Below are 17,065 nucleotides of genomic sequence, written 5' to 3'. Positions count from 1 at the left end.
AGATATGTCATTCAGAACAACTCACTGCATCTGCACAACCCATTCCAGTGATTCTGTACTGCATTGTAACTCAGTGACATGTCAGCTCTATGCCACATGATGTAACTAAGCTGGAAGCATCCTTTTAAGGGAGTCCTGTTACCTGGTGTGATCGTGCTATTGGCGGAATCTGTGCACCTTCAGGGGGTTCTTCTGGCTTTGGGTTGTGTCACATCATCCCTGGTTTTGAAGTTACAGAACCTCGTGCAATATTTATTTCTCCTTTTTGCTACCCTTGAATGACAGCAACAAGAGTTTATTCTTTACCAATTGTGTGAGTTGTACAATTCAGCTCATAGCTTTTTCTGCCCCCCCAACCCTACCCTTTAGAAGATACTAAAGTTTACTATGATGGTTACCAGCATATAAAATACTTCTATCATTTCTCTTAGCTGTGCTCTACATTTGCTGAGCTTTGAGCTTTGGAAAGTCAGGGCCAAAGCAGAAGACTGGAAAGCAAAGAGAATGAAAAGTACCCTAATCCAAATTCCTGATGGATGTAAATTAGTATCACTCCACTGGGCTGAGCACACTACTCTATTTAATAAACAGAGGGACACTTTTGTCTTTCTGCCAAATAGCATTTTAACAGGCTAATGAACCCAAATAGATAGATAACTAATCAATGTATATAATTTATTAACAAGGTAAGGGTTTTTCCATTCCTTGCTTGGAAAATATCCTACTTACATCTCAGGGGGAATGCAAGTCTCTTTTAGCAGAAGTGCTGATATTAGGGTAATACATCAGCACAGGAAGTCACTAAGAAGTCACGAAGCCATCATGTACCTGTGTTGGGCTAATTAGGGTCATTTGTGCCCTCCACCTTGGCAGGGATTTGCTACCGATTTCGAAGGGAGTTCTGTACATAAAAGATTTTGCATGGATAATTGATTCCCCTTTATTTGCTGATTTATTCATCTTTGAAGCAAAGACCCAAACAAAATGTATCTCCAGTGGTATGTGTTTGGAAGATGACTAGGAATTCCTTGCAGTGTCTGAGCCATAGATTCTAAGGAATTGTGTTAGCATACAATTCCAACTTTAAAATTCTCTGTATTTGTCTGTCAAGGTCAGCAGTGTAATCCCCCTTTTAGTGGTTTGATGACAGTCAATGAATGTTAGGGAACCACTATTGGAGAGGATGGACAAATGACTGACTTTCCAAATGTTCAGATGAAGTATTAGGACTGTCACAGAGAGTGAAAGAGAAAGCTGGAAAGCTCGCATCTTCTTTGTTATGACCAACTCACTGAATGTTGAATGTTCAAGCTCTTAGTGTTCATGAGAATCTTCAGGAAGAACTTCTTCACTGGCCTGTTGGGAATTATAATACTAAAAGAAGTTCAGCTATTGTGACATAACAGGAGCAGCTGCCCTCAATAAACTTGAGCTCTGTGCTTTTGAACAGGGATGTGCCACCTGTGCCCTCAACCTAATTTCACGTAGGTTGGGAGAGCACAGAAGGTGGATGCAAGGGGGAAATGGGGGACAGAGTCGAAATGGACATGAGGATGAGAGAGGGGAAGCTGTCTGCAAGCAATCAGTTCTAGTCTCTATAGCTTCCTCAGCAAGAGGAAAGAGAACGGGTGATAGAAATAGGAGGAGAGAGAGGGAAATGGAAGGGAGTAGCATAAAGAGAGGAAAGGGGTGGCCCCACTCATATTTTGGCTCCTCCAAACCACGGCCAGCATGCAGACCAACTATAGATCACCCCTCAATGAATGCAACTGACAAAGGGCCCCCACCCTAGCAGTTAGCAGTACATATTGAACTGTTTGGTTTCTGTTGTTGAGAAGCAATTTCAATTTTAGTATTATAATTCCAACATAGAAAAAGTGTGTGTGTGTGTGTGTGTGTGAGTGAGAGAGAGAGAGAGAGAGAGAGAGAGAGAGAGAGTTCTGAGTTGAGGGAGATGAACCTTTGATAGACAAAGAAAAATTCTTGGCAAGGGAAGCAAAACTAAAAATCTTTGGTGTTTTGCTGTTGTTTGAGGGATATTATCTGATCCAGATTTGTTCTTAGTGGTATGAGAGAGTGCATTATATTAATATAGATACTTTATACAAACTGTGCATTACTTAAGCAAATATGCATGGCAGGGAATCTGTAGATGTAACATGCACACCCCAATACTCTTTAAAAAGTAAAACAACTCTTATGCAACCCCAAATATCAGGCTGCATTGGGTTCTTGGTGTGTGTGTGTGTGTGTGTGTGTGTGTGTGTGTGTGTTTTAATTAACAGTCTGGCTGTTTATGTGGACTACTATTGTTATGTAGTCCTAAGAAGTATGTTTTATGTGCCACATAATGTAGATCCTGAACCTGTCGTTTCAGACACAATTCAATAAAATGAACACAGGGAGAGAAAGGGGGCAGGGTTGATTAAAGGTTAGATCGATAAGATCGCATGCTTTTCATTGGCAAAGTATGTCTTCAGAAGTGTAAATTCTAACTCTTATCAAGGTTTTAATGTTACCCCTTCACCCTTAATTTTACTCCAGTGCAATGTTAAATCAGGTCAACATGAAAATAGTGGAGGAAAGGTTTTAAGCAAAATGGAGTTTAAGTTATTGTTAAGCACACTGTGCAACCTCTTCTGCTCACGGAAATACCCATAACCACAACTCTTCCTCTAAAGATGACCAGAAATGGAAAGGGATTATAGGGCACCTTAGTCCTTTTCAGGCATTCATCTTCTAGGTAAAATCAGTATACAAGAGTAGGGATGAGGGCATTAGCTCTACCTGCCATTGCCTCCTGCAAATTGGAGGGATAAAATCTACAATGGGAAGCCTGCTGTACTCATGTACGTAAGCTTTCGTAGTGATGCATATAAGGAATGAAGTCAGACAAGAGGCATTTCTTACATACTTGAGCTCAAAGGTAGCAATGGTGACCTTTCAGCTTGAGATCCCATAATCTCCAACACTTAGCCCACAGGGTTGATGGTCCACATCCAGAAGAACTCATGCCCCCAAGCTTACATTCTTCTCCTTTTTATACAGTTCTTAAAACTTGGATTCCATATATGGTGTCCTACCTCAAATCCAGTATCCCATTGGCTCTTCAACAGTCCCCCTTATTTCACAGGTGATTTTGACCAACTCCCTAGAGGTCCGGTGCATAGACTCTTCCTGAGTAAAATGTTCTAGCACTACTTTCTGATTCTCTCTCGCACAGTGGTGGGCCCCACAATCTACTGAGCCCTTCCCCAAGATCATTCTGCCCCCATTCTACACTCCCCCTGGGCTCTACCAGCCTCTTTCATTATGATAACCGCAAACAACAGCTGGAGGTTGCACCTGCCTGTTATTTGTATGCACAAGGCCCAAATGGTCCTCAAAATTCTGATGCAAATGTAAAGTGATAAACTATAGAGTCCTCCTAAAACTCACAGCTCTTGCACATGGCATTTATTTAGACTTTGTAACTCAGATCCTCCAGTTTGAATCACATTATAATGTACCCCCATCTTTCCTTCTTCTATCTTAGGGCCCCGGGGAGGTTGGGTTGATATTAAGGGCAGTTAGTGATGAAACATAGGCTATGTCTTGAAGAGCAGAGTCATAATAAGGCAACTCTGATAATCCAATAAAGACAGCAGGGTGGGAGGCATTGTCAGCACCTTGGAGAGTTCACAGCAGTTATCAGTAGATTCAGTCATGGAAAGTTGTCACCTTGGTAGCAGGATGATGCTCTCTGGGGCCTTCTGGTTGGCCTGAACTTCCTATTAGCCCCACCCCTTCTGAGGAGCACTCTGCGTTTTTGTGTGTGTGTGTTTTTGGAAAGGCCATCACCCTATTCTGTAACTGCTGTCTCCTGTCATGGGGAGGTGGTTAGCAATGAACTGGACGTGTGTCATCTAAGCTGGAAGTGATGGATTCCCTCTCCCTCCACGTTTGCCTCTCAGTCCCATGGAGGAAAGTGGCTGGTCACCATTCCACTGAGGTATTTCCTCAAAAGTTCTTTAACTGACAAGGATCATAATAAGACAATATTTGTGTAGCCAGTAGCTTTTGTCTTTCTGACAAGTTCCTCAGTAGCTTCATTGATCGTCTACAGTAGCAGCTGGCTGGGTGGTTTTTCAAGGTGCTAAAAAATTGGTCTCACAGATATCTTAATGGGGGCAGGACTTTATTGGAGTTGCTAGTGATGTCACCCAGGGGACGCCATTGCTCCTTCACTTGCTGTTACACATTACCGATCTCTGCTTAGCAGCATTTTAGGAAATAAGACTGTATCAGTCCAAATAGAAAGATGGGTCTAAATATGACACAGCTAGGGAGAGTTGCTCACAAGGAAAAGTCTATGCAAAATAAATGCATTATATTGGGAAGAGTATTCCTAAATTAGCCTTATGCGTTGGTACTACAAGCATGGTGTAAGTCACACAGAAATAAAGGGAGTTCCCAGGCAGCACTTGGCTCCTCCCCAATACTTATATGAGCATCAGGAAAAATCTAGAGCAAGTCTACCCAATTGGCTGCTCTAGTGTCTGCACACAGAGCAAGATATTGGCTGTGAAATATTTTATTGGTTTTCTTTATAAATGTAAATATTACGCCTTCAATCATAAAAGCTTCCAGGGCAGTTTGCCTGGAATCAGCACTCAAAGGCAATATTCATTAAAATATAATGCACTTCGCCCAAAGATGCCATGAGTGGACTTCAGCTTGTGGAAAGAGTACCCTTAGCACCTGTGGTCCAAAGGGAAGGTCACCTTTTTTTGCAGCAGTCCTTCCTTCCTTCCTGCAAAGATCTTCTAGAGGGCAAGGGACACTGCTGAACAGTGTGAGAGGTAGCATGGAGGAGGGTGGCTGCAGAAAGGAGTGGGCTGGCAAAAACTGCTCCCTTCCACTAGCAAAAGCCTTCACTGCATCAAATGACATTCCATCCATGGAAGAACTCCTTTCATAAATCAGAATGTACTTTGGGATTCAATCCAATATCTAATAATTGTGAGTTAGTTCTCTAGGAGATGGTAGAGATTTCCAGCAATATAACAATAAAACATAAGAAGAGCCTGCTAGATTAATGCCCCATCTAGTCGAGCATCCTGTTCTCACGCTGGCCACACAGATGCCTTTGTGAAACTCTTAAGGAGGACCTAAGTACAAGAGCAAACCACTCCTCCTGTGGTTTCCAAAAACTGGTAGTCAGAAGCATTACTGCCTCCAACCTTGGAGGTAAAAAATAGCCATTGCGCCCAGTAGCCAAGTATGTTTTGTTCACATAAACTTTAGAGAATAAATCTTTTATTAGCCAGATATAAGGCATGGGGCAAAAGATTTGTTGATCTGGGCAAAATAAAGCAACACACAGCTTACTGTGTATGCACTGAGGTGACCATGAGAATTATTCTGCTTCTGATTTTTTTCTGTGGGTTTGAGGCTGCACCGTCCCCTTATAATGTTCCTGATGAGAGTTGTTAAGTGGCTTTTCAGATTGTGACTCTCTTTTGCTCTAGGAAGACCAGCTTTGCGAAACCCTTGACCTTAGTGATTTAAATCTTTATGCTCCTACTATGTCGGAAGACAGTAGGCACTCACCTCTGTAATGAATGTCAAAAAATGTTGGTTTCTTTCATTGAAAATCATCGGAAAATTGAACAGCCCCAAAATGATATAATTAATGAATAAAATATACAACTGGTCACATCTCAGATGGAAGGTGGAATAAAAAAAATATCCAATAGACGGGGGGGAAAATCCCCCCACATTTCAATCAGACAGTCAGTAATCACTTTCTCTAAACCTAAATGGCTCTTTGGCTGCACAGTCACTCTTAATTTTCAGAACAGTCCTTCTGCTATGGCCCGATGAGCCACTGAGGTGGATTTTCTCCTACAGCTGCACATGGTCTGTTTTCTATCTCAAGCCTTTTCTATTGATATCCTCTGTGACCTTGAAGAAATGATTCATTCCCTTTGTGTGAAAGAGGGTTTGACAGTAGGACCAGCCACCGAAGACAAAATCTATAGATGACAAGACCAGGAATGATCAGAGGGTACCATCATGCCCAGTTGTTACTCAGTCCTTTAAAGCCTGAAACTGGATGACTTCACTGACCCAGAAACATCTCCTAATTTCTCCTAATTGTCTGAAAGTACTGTACAGTGGTACCTCGGGTTAAGTATTTAATTCGTTCCAGAGGTCCGTACTTAACCTGAAACTGTTCTTAACCTGAAGCACCACTTTAGCTAATGGGGCCTCCTGTTGCTGCTGCGCCGCTGGAGCATGATTTCTGTTCTCATCCTGAAGCAAAGTTCTTAACCTGAAGCACTATTTCTGGGTTAGCGGAGTCTGTAACCTGAAGCGTATGTAACCTGAAGCATATCTAACCCGAGGTACCACTGTATCTCTTGCTAGACAGAATGCTTGGCTAAATAAAACAATTGAAGCTGTAATTCTACAGTTCATTTACCTGGGAATAGGTCCCCCTGCATTAAATGGGACTTACCTCTGAGCAGAGAAGGGACTATTGCACCCATGTCCTCTTTATGGCATTTCTGCAGGTATCTGGTTGACCACTGCAAGATGCTTGAGTAGAGGCACTTGGGCTCCTTTAACAGACTTCGTTTTTCCTCCCAGCTGACTCTGTGTAATACTACGTTATTTGGATAGATGTTCCATCAATAAAGTATCACAAAATTCCCTGCACTTTGCCAAAATCAAACAGGCATGTGGGGCCTATAGAATTATCCAGTTTGTCATAATCTGATGCTTCATTTATGGTCAATCCTTAGGCATCAGGTTCACCTTTTGCAGGCCTGGCTGAGCTCACTGTGGATCGTGAGGCTGTTGCACGAAGGACACTGAAATGGACCACTTCCTTGTCCATCTTTCAAGAACAGTCTGGGCATTTTGACAGCAGCTGTTTTCATCTGAGATTCTCAAAGCAATTTACACCCCGTGATTAAATCTCACAGACCATGTTACTAAAGTTCCTAAAGGCACTATGATATATCCTAAGGCAAAGAATGTGGAAAAAATAATTAAAAGGGAGGAAAAAAGTCGTGTCTTCCAATCTTCTCCCTTAACCAATAGGTTGAATTAAAAGCTCCATCAAGGCTTCAAGGACATCATAAGGGTAAAGAATGATAAAGTAATGCAAGAAAAAAATCGAGATGAATTTAGCTCTGTAGTATTCATAATATAGCTCTTGACTCCATAATGGAAACCATGGATCTAGCCTGATATTCTTTTCCCATATCTTCCCAGACCAGGAGCCTGGAATACCTAAGAAATAAAAGAATCCCCCATGTCCTGTAACAGTCTTAAAGGGGGCTTAAGCACACTCCATTTACTGTCATTTTCAATGTGGCCTAGTCATGACCTATGTTAGTTGGACTGGAGCCAATAGGTAGGTACTAAGTGTGTGTGCACTGATAATATCTGAACCTGTGTATCTTCTGGAATCATTTTGCCCCATTTCTGCTTGGCCAGCCTTTTAGCAACTGGGATGGAGCAGTTACCAAGGCAGTTTAGTTGATATTTTCATTTTGCCGCAACATTTTGGCGGCTGTGGTTGAGTTGCCTTAAATGTAGGCTTGCTAGCATTTATATATACCCTTACTTTAGAGCCTGCCTTTAGCCTTCAAGGCAGAGTAGACACACACACACACACTTACCTGATAGAGAGAAATAAATAAATAAATAAATAAATATAAACATCACCTTTGAGCCACTGATTGTATCTGAATGAGTGAGCATGCTCAGTTTTATTCTGAGATGCTTTGCGCCATCTGCTGACGTTCCGGTGTAATTGGGAGATGCTGGAGCCTGAATTACTGCCCAGCTTGATTGTGACTTGAGGCGTTTCCTCATACTTTATATTGCCACTCTAAGTATGGGTTCCCTACTGTGTCAAGCAATTCTGCTGCACTAGACCCATAATAAAGATTTTTTAAATGTGAAAATTAGTCTTTGGTGAATAGGAATTATTTTCCTAGCTGCTGGAGACACTCAGGTAAAAGGCAGTGACATTCACATGAGTGGGTCATTGTGTTATTGTTAACACTCAGCTATTATTGCTGCACACGCAGCAGTCGGCACAGATGTTACCCACTTTTTATCATTTAAGAACAAAGAGGTAATTATATTTAACCTTTTTCTCCCCAAGAAGTCTAAACAATAAAATGTCACAATAAAGTGCTCAACAGTTAGCGATATAAATATTTATTTAAGCAGCAGCCATAATTCACTGAATGCGAACAGGGGTGCTGCCGAATTCAAAAGCCGACTTGAGCCACTGTCAAACAACATCATTCGAGAGGCTGTTCACTCTCGCAGATTAGGGCTGAAGTGCGGCGAGTTTAACGGAAGGAGATTCCCAAAGGGCTACTTCTCGTGGCATTTGGTCAGACGTGGTTACATTCTCGGAAAGCACACCAAGTTGTGAAGATAAACAAAAACTTAATGCCAGAATTACATTACATATCCATTTGCCTTGGATATAAAGTGTCCATAAATTCTTATTTTGTGCCCATCATCAAGATGGAGACATATATGTTACCTATTCCAATACCTGTGTTTTGTAAAGACACAGATGCGTCTCCCAATATCATACCTGCGTATTCAAAATTAATGACAGTTTCCCTATCAAACCTTATGACAAATACACACATGGCAACTTTGTTCCTGGCTGTTGTTTTGGCACTCCAAGCCAGACAATGCCACACATCAAGAGTTCTTCCCTTGAATGTGTGTGTATCTCCCTATTATTCAAGTTGGGGTCAAATTCATAGAAGTATTACTGCATTTGACACCTCAGCTAGTTGGCACTTGCCACTATGGGTGGATGAATATGCCAATTTTGGTTTCTCTTGGTTTCTCAATTTTCCAGGCCTAAATTACGTTCTCCACATTAGTTTGTGATTTAAATTTTTTTTAAAAAAAACCCTGAAAATTCTTCAGCATTTTAGTGCAAATTTCTCCTAATATACACACCTGTGTCTACAATTTTACCTAATAGTTAAATTCTTTCAAAAGAATTTCTCTAATATAATGTGTTTTTGTATGTTATTTTCACTGGCATATGCATTTTATAAGTACAACTTACCCTAATATATGCAGTTTTGTGCACATTTATTGGCTGGGAAACTTCATTCCAAAATTCAGAGAAGTGCAAATTTTGAAGGGTGATTGCACTTTGATCCTCAGAGTGTTCTGGAAAGTGGAAATTATATAAGTTCGTGTTTTTAATGGGAACTGAATCCAATTTCTCCCCATCCCCACCTTGCGATCTAGGCAGAGTGCTTTGATATGTGCAGTTCAACATCTACCAAAGGGCCATAAAAGGCAGGGGCAGTGAATGGGAACCACATAGAAATGGAGGCATGAGCCAGTTGCTTTCTGTCCACTTGGCAACTCTATTGTGATTTTATTGACGGTCATAGATTGAACCTCACTTCAGGAAACAAAGAACAAACAAGTGGCAGGGGAGGTGAGGCAGTCCCAGGACTCTCTTTGAAGCACATTCTCTGATCGGCACAGAGGAAAATGGCTAAAGCCATGCTTTGATATGGCAATGAAACAGGTAAGAGAAAACACCAGCAGTGTAAACCTGGGGATTTGTGCAATTTAAAATTGTTTTTAGCTTTGTTTTATCTCCACAAGAAGAGGTCCTTACATTTGTCATGAATGAGACAGGAAAGGGGAAGTAGAAAAGCACTGGAGTCCTGTATTTCATTTTGCTTCTAACATATTTAACTTCTTCGTTCTGAATTTCCTCTTCAAACTTTTCAGTCTGATTTCCAGTGTCTTGTGAATGCCAACAGTCAACAAGGTGAAGGGGAACTTGTATCACATTCTGTCAGTACTGTCGATCTCAGATAGAATCCCTGAATTTGTGCAATGAAAAGCAGGCTTCAGGAAGAAGGCTTTACACCATATGAAACCATTTACAGGTAGGATTAAAACAAAATCAAGATGGAGCTGAGGAGGCAGAGAGTGCTTGCCTTGTTTCCAGAAACTAGTAAGAGATGAGAACTTGAAATATTGGCAGCAAATGCCCACTTTTGGTTAGATGTTTCAGTTAAGTGCAAACAAAGTAGATGGAAATCATTTCCATATTTTCAGAGGTCAAAGGATAACCTGTTAAATTAGGTTAAATGGGCACTCACTACAGTTCCCAGTCATTTGCAGGAACAGTGTGCAGGATCTGGTGTGTTTCACAGAGGAATTCCTGCCTGTATGCCTTCATACTGCTGCCACAAAATTGGCTTTGCCAACAACCTTCTGATGTCTTTAAAACTACAGTGGGCATAGCCTTTCCTCTTTTCTAAGTATGGTAGACTTGAAACTCAATCTGACAAGTATGTACCCAGAATTACGGGTGAGCAAATCAGTCTATTTCCATTCTATGTCATCTTTGCAGGTGTTGACCCAGACATACATCCAATTTTGGTATGAATCTGTGACTTTACCTCAAGTCTGCGTGAAAAATTGCATTTCTTTATTTAGTTGCTTATAATAGTTTATATTCTGTCCCTCAGCACAAGTGATCCAAGGGCAGAGCCTAACAATGTAAAAGACAGTGTAACTATAAATGTGTGTGTGTGTGTGTGTGTGTGTGTGTGTGTGTTTTATTAAAGATTTCTTGGTTTACAAAAGTATGTGCAATGTCTCTTTTTTCAAGTTACATTTTCTACAGGTCAGTTTCATTTGTTGAGACATTAGTGTTACATTAGGAAGAAAGGGGGGAAAGAGGTGGAGGGGGGAATGGTGAGTGGGGTTGGGGTTGGGTGGCGATGTTTCTATTTTACTTAATGTATGTGTGGGTTTTGTGTCAGTGTCGCTTATGAGGGTTCTCTTCTCTGTTTGTGTTCCTTGGATGGTGAGAGATGTTGGGGTTGGCATAGGGTGTGGTTGTTCATTTGTGATTGGCTGTGGTGGACTTTGCTTTCATGTGTGAGTGGGGTAGGTGGGTGTTTTTGAATCAGGTTAGCCATATTGATTCGTATGCTGTTGGTGGATTCTTGTCATTGTCTTGTTGGGCTATGTATGTGATAAAAGGGAGCCATACCGGGGTGAAGGCATCTTCTTCCATTTGTCCCGTGTCAGTTTCAGCTTATTGGTTAGTTTTTCTAGTAAGGCTGCTTCCCATACTATTTGGTACCATTGGTCCATGTTTACTCCTGACAGGTCTCTCCAGTGTCTGGCTATGATGTTTCTGGCTGCTGAGAGTAGGTGGGTTATGAGCTCTTTGTGATGTGAGTGGGCATGATTGTCTTGGAAGATGTTTAATAGGGCCAGTTCTGGGGTAACTTCTAATACTTGTTTAGTTTGGATTTGATATCCCGCTTTATCACTACCCGAAGGACTCTCAAAGCAGCTAACATTCTCCTTTCCCTTCCTCCCCCACAACAAACACTCTGTGAGGTGAGTGGGTCTGAGAGACTTCAGAGAAGCGTGACTAGCCCAAGGTCACCCAGCAGCTGCATGTGGAGGAGCAGAGACGCGAACCTGGTTCCCCAGATTACAAATCTACCACTCTTAAGCACTACACTACACTGGCTCTTATTTTGCGTATTTCTCGCATGGTTGTTACCCAAAATAGTTGGATTTGGGGGCATTCCCACCACAACTCCATCTGTCGTATTTTTCCCAGATATTGAAAAACCTATCCAGAGGTCCAAAGAAAGAGAACTACTTTCAGCCAATGCTATAAAACCCGCCACACTTCACTAGAGCCAAGGCAGACCAGATGCAAGTGACTTTGCCCTTGAAGGGCATTGCAAACTTCACCACCTGAATGTGCTCTGCTGGGTGGCTAATCCAGTGATGACATGGAAGTAATCCTTACTCATCACCATTCCTACCACACAATAGGTATGATTTTGTGCTCTAACCTGTGCTCAGTCCCCTTCTCTGTGATCCTTGCACCACTTGCTCTAGCCATCACCTGGCTGGGTCATTCAACTGGAATGGTCTACAGTGCTGGAGAGGTCATGCAAGAACAACCATGTCAATGCACCTTTTCACGCCATTAGAGCCTCAATAGGGGTGCCAGTCATGCCAGTGAGAAAATAATTTAAAATGTATTTTCTCACAAAAAATGGATTCCTCCCTCCTCAAAATAAGAACATATAAATGTATTTTGTCTTAAAATACACATTTTCAAATGCATTTTGAGATCCTTTCTTTCCAGCTGAGAACTGTCTCAGAACATTTGGAAAGTGTGAAAGCTGGCGGATAACTAAGTTCTGATCCATATGGGTAGTGCAGCTGAGGTCAGTTCTTTTTGTAATTCATTATCACTGGATTCCTCAGACAGTCCAACCCAACAGTATGCCCCATTTATTTCAATGAAATGTATGCCCAAATATGAAAGCTTAGGGAAGAAATCCTATGAACATAAGGTAAGTCCCACTGAAAAGTACACACTGATTTACATATTTAGGCTGCAACTTCCATTCTCTGCTGGCAGGACTTTGCAAAATGGTGGCGCTGCCATCACGTCAGACTGTATGGTGGGACAGCAGAAGGTCATGGGCAGGACAATGAGGCGCATCACCACCACCTGATGAAAATGGGACTAGCTTGGGTCCAGTGTGCAGTGCTGTGGTGGAGAGGTACCACAGGGGAGCACAGTTTCAACACTATTTTCAGAAGAGGTATGATGATGTCACCTGCCAGATAGTTTTTCCTCGCTCTGGCAAGTAAGTGGAGTGAAAATGAAATATTCAAGTTTGAATCAGATTAAATTAGAGTGGGAAACCTCTGCCCCACAGGCCAAATCTGGCTCAGCAGTGGTCCCAGTTGGGCCTGTGAGGCCATGTCCAGCTGGCCTACATGACCTGTCCCCCACAGTTTCAATGAAAACGTTGGCAGGTGGTGGTGGGATGGAACAATACACATGTTAATCATCAGATACCATAATGATCCCAGGTGACTGACAGGTAGGTTGTTTCACCTACCTGTCAAAATTGACCCATAAAGATGTAGCCCCTTAGACCAAGAAGGATCTGAAAAAATGAGGAACATTTTTTTCCCTTTTTTGCAGGCGTGGCTTTGGGAGCCGTCATGATAAACTCCCACACCTCAGAATTCATCACTGGTTCATGGCAAGAAGGGTAAAGGCCTTTCAGAATTAAAATTATCCTTTCAAATAAGATTGTTCACATTGCGTTCAATGACATACTCACATTCCCTGATCCCAATCTCTGAAAGGAATTGGGTTTTCTTTTCTAAAGTTTAGGGGCTTTTGTAATCTCTTGGGTACCTGGCGCTCAAGTGCATTTTACAAATGAAAGGAGAGCTTGCGTCACTTCACATATCTGATGGAGTCACTCACAATTTAATGCAAAACTGGCCTTGCCAATCAGACTCCCCAGGGTTTCCCAAAGTGCTTCTGAAGAGCAGTATGTTTTTGTCTTTTGCTGGAAACAGACGGGGCACTAAAGAGTAGTTATTTTTAAAAGATTCAGGTAAAAAGCTTGGCCATATAATACCCCTAATCTTTCACACTCATCCCAACTCCTCTTTCCTCCTACATTTTACTATGCTGTCAATAAGCATAGTGTACTGTTCTCGCGTGACATAAAAAGATTATCTGAAAATTCCCCCCTTGTTGTAGACAACTTGCTTGCCTAGCAATATAAATTTGAGAGAATAACTCTATTTAAATGAAATGCCAAAAGACAAGATTCCACAGTATATCTTTCTTCTCTCAAAAAATGCATTTTCTTTGTAGTTCAAGAGGCTGTGTGTGTGTGTGTTGTTTCCTAGTGAAATATGGGGAGACTGTTACTTCTTATCTAGACGCATTTAGGTACTTACTTGTTACATACTAAAGCCTGAAAGACATTAACACTCCTATAAGCCCCACTCCCTGCCACCACCTTCATTTACTTCACTATAATTGAGAGGACATCTCTCATTAGTCCCCATTATTAAAGCTCAAGTGTGCAAGTAGCTTGAGCTTCCGTGCCTCTTTTATTTGTTCAATTACATGTTCTTCCCTCGCATTGCTTAGTGTTAGAATACCAGATCTGATGATCCACCAAAGACTATTGGGTATACATGTGATCATGACCCCTATTCTGGCTTCTGTTCCTCTGACATTCACACTCTCCAGAAATTTCCTCTGCCTAGTTAAGCAAATCTGGATAATCAATTATCCCTTAACAATTTTTTATATATATAAAAAAATGGTCTATGACCTCGTTCTTGTATATGTGATGCTTGCCATTAGCTTAATGTCATCCGATTAATTTCTTCTCGGTATATCCCTCTAAGGCTCAACAAGATGTCCTAGTTGTGGCCAACCCATCTTTCCAATGAAAACCTTCGCACTGTAACACGGGAATGATATCACTACAGATCTATTATTTCTCGGAACAAGATATTTCAATTTGCATAAAATATTCCACATTGACAGGGTGCCAAGATGGAACACCTAATGACCATTCTTCACAGTGATCTTGCAACAGCATTAAGAATATTAGGAACTTCGGTGCTAGACTTAAGGAGATGCCTCCCACCATCCCTTCCCATATACCTCCCACCAGCTAATTTACAGCCTTGTGACTTTTTCTAAGCCCTGACATTGCACTGACCAGGATAACGGGCCAAAGGAAATTTCTTACATGATGTAATTTTGCTCACATTAAGCACCGTGGTTCATCGGTTGCCATATAAGGTCAACTGCAGATATTAAAACCCCTAAACTGAGAAAAGAGAAAATGACAATTTGAGTCCAAATTTAAATAGATTTCTGTAAGTCAACGCCAGGGACTTAGGAAAGAGCAACCCCTGTATCAACATGATACACTTTTATATGCATGGGCGAAAACATCTTCTTGTCCATTATCATGTTACTAGCTGTTTAACGTGAGGTTTATTTGACAGTACAATGAGCAAACAGGACTTCTATATATATTTAAAAAGAACAACTCCATTCCTTTTTTCTTTTGTAAAACAAAAGGAACTTTAAGGTTCTTCATCCCATGGGGAAAATGGGTAAATGTACATTTTGGACACAGATCAACACATTACAGAATGACACTAAGAAGAAATTAATTAAGTGAATGGTTTCACAAGCCTGTCATTTGTGTTTAATAAAGGTTATGGAAGGAAATGTTGGCAGGGCATGCTCATTCCCCTGATGTAGGATAACGAACACTTGCAAAGTACAATAACCAAGGTCCTCCTTTTGCCCTGGATGAAGTTGTGCATTTTTTTAAAAAAGCAAAATCTTCTGATGCAGTTTTAATCTGAAGAAAAGTTGAGTAGCAAAACTGAAAATAAAACCCTTTTCAACAATTTAAAAAAATGGATTTATCACCACAAATTTCACCTAAATCAAACACTTGAGGCAAATTTTGTTTTACTAAATTTGCTTTGGTCAGAGAGCATGACTGGCTACCTCCATCAATTCATGCAACTTGTAGCCTGGGTTCATTTCTTCTTCTTCTCTTTATGCTTGAGTAGCTGGTTCCTTCTATGCTGGTCCTATGATTGCTGTGTGTGTGTGTGTGTGTGTGTGTGTGTGTGTGTGTGTTATGGATTGTATATTTGTGGGAGATTTTCTGTGCTCTACCTGTTTTGCCCTTATATTTCCTGTAACCAATTGTATAGATGTATATGCTCAGACTTTTTATTCTTTTCTCATCTTCCTTTCATATGGAAGGTTTTAATAAAATGTTCTTAAAAACCAAACATAATAATAAATGATTGGTTTAGTTGTATGAGAAATCTTGTTGGGATTTAAAGAGTTGAAATAGGTCTAGCAAAATTTCTCAGAAATCTCTGTTATTCAAGTCACTGCTAGTCAACTTGTTCTGTCCAAGAGATGATTTTTTTTTATATTTAGCAGATCTTTTTCAGCCCAGGGGTCATCTTCCTTTGTGGACAAACCTCCAGGGGATGCATGCTACTGGTGGATGGTGTTTGAGAGGCAAAAAGTGGGTGGGGCCAGAGGCAAAAGTAAGCAGAGCAACTGATGTGATGCAGCAGGCTGTGTTCCAGCCAGAGGTTTCCCATACACCTTTTCCCACCCAGGCAAGGAAGAGATATTATGATGGCAAAGGACACATTATTATGGTAAAGGCAAAGCCACTCATGGAGAGTGTGGAGAAGGGCTGCTTATGGACATAGCCGGGGGAGAAGGGGGTATGGACTGGGAGAATCTAGAAGACCAGATACAACAGGAGTTAGAAAAGCTTCCACTCTCCCTTCATCTTCCCTGTAGGCCTCTTTCCTATAGGAATCATAAAGGTGCTGTTTTAGTTGGGTTCTCAACAAACTCATGGGCATGATATCTACAGTTACTAGACAACTTGCTATTTTTGCCTTTGCATGCATGTTGGTTTTTCTCAGTTCCACCATCCATGAACGACAAGCAGAATAATGAATGTAAGCATGGGAAGTGGCGCCCACAAAAATCAGGTGCATCATATCGCACCATTTCTCATGACACCATGTAATCTTACTTTGTGCAGGTTACACCATGTATCAGGGGTCACCAACCTTTTTGGCCCATTGCCACATTTGCAAACTAAATTGTCATGGGCACCTCCCCCCACCCACACCACAACCAAGCCCACTCTACCAATTATCTTGGTAACAATCAAATGCTTTTATTCCATGCCTAATTTCAGCAGTGTGCAACAGGGAATACCTTTGTCGATATATGTCAACCCATGGGAGCCACATTGGTAACCCTTGCCAAATACAATGACCTCATTCTCCAGTTTTCTTTCTGGAGGGAGTCAGGGTAATGGGTGAGAAGAGGGTAGATAACTATATGGTTTGTGATGCTGGAGCATCAGAGATGGAACAAATACCATGTCTGAAAATTCCCTGAGTATATCTTGCTTTGCATTCACAAGTATATGCCAAGAGAATATGAAATTGGTGGCCACACATGGAGCAACCCAAATTAACTCCCCATCACACAGTGAGAAATATACTGACACATACACCATTGCCATATTGAAATTACAAATCAATAAAATTAGACACTGATGATAACCAAGCTGTGATTTCCCAAATTGCTATTTGATGCCACGGAAACAAA

The 17,065-nt window shown here is 41.3% G+C and overlaps 1 long non-coding RNA gene across 2 annotated transcripts in view; it reads right to left on the bottom strand.

Annotated features, from left to right (window-relative positions):
* LOC310767258 overlaps positions 1-17,065 on the bottom strand; it is a 172,427-nt gene that overhangs the window by 44,194 nt on the left and 111,168 nt on the right. Inside the window, exons 4-5 of one of the 2 annotated variants that reach the window (XR_014550807.1) lie at positions 9,104-9,210; positions 1,225-1,356 (exon numbers count right to left, since the gene is read on the bottom strand). This is a non-coding gene — a long non-coding RNA (uncharacterized lncRNA). Of the gene's footprint in view, positions 1-1,224; positions 1,357-9,103; positions 9,211-17,065 lie in introns of those variants that run through there. The other variant, XR_014550806.1, reaches the window with a different exon arrangement.

Source organism: Podarcis filfolensis (assembly GCF_964270895.1).
Source record: "Podarcis filfolensis genome assembly, chromosome: 7".
Classification (NCBI taxonomy): domain Eukaryota; kingdom Metazoa; phylum Chordata; class Lepidosauria; order Squamata; family Lacertidae; genus Podarcis; species Podarcis filfolensis.
The sequence above is the reverse complement of the archived record's forward strand: the minus strand, read 5'-3'. Positions and strand labels throughout refer to the sequence as shown.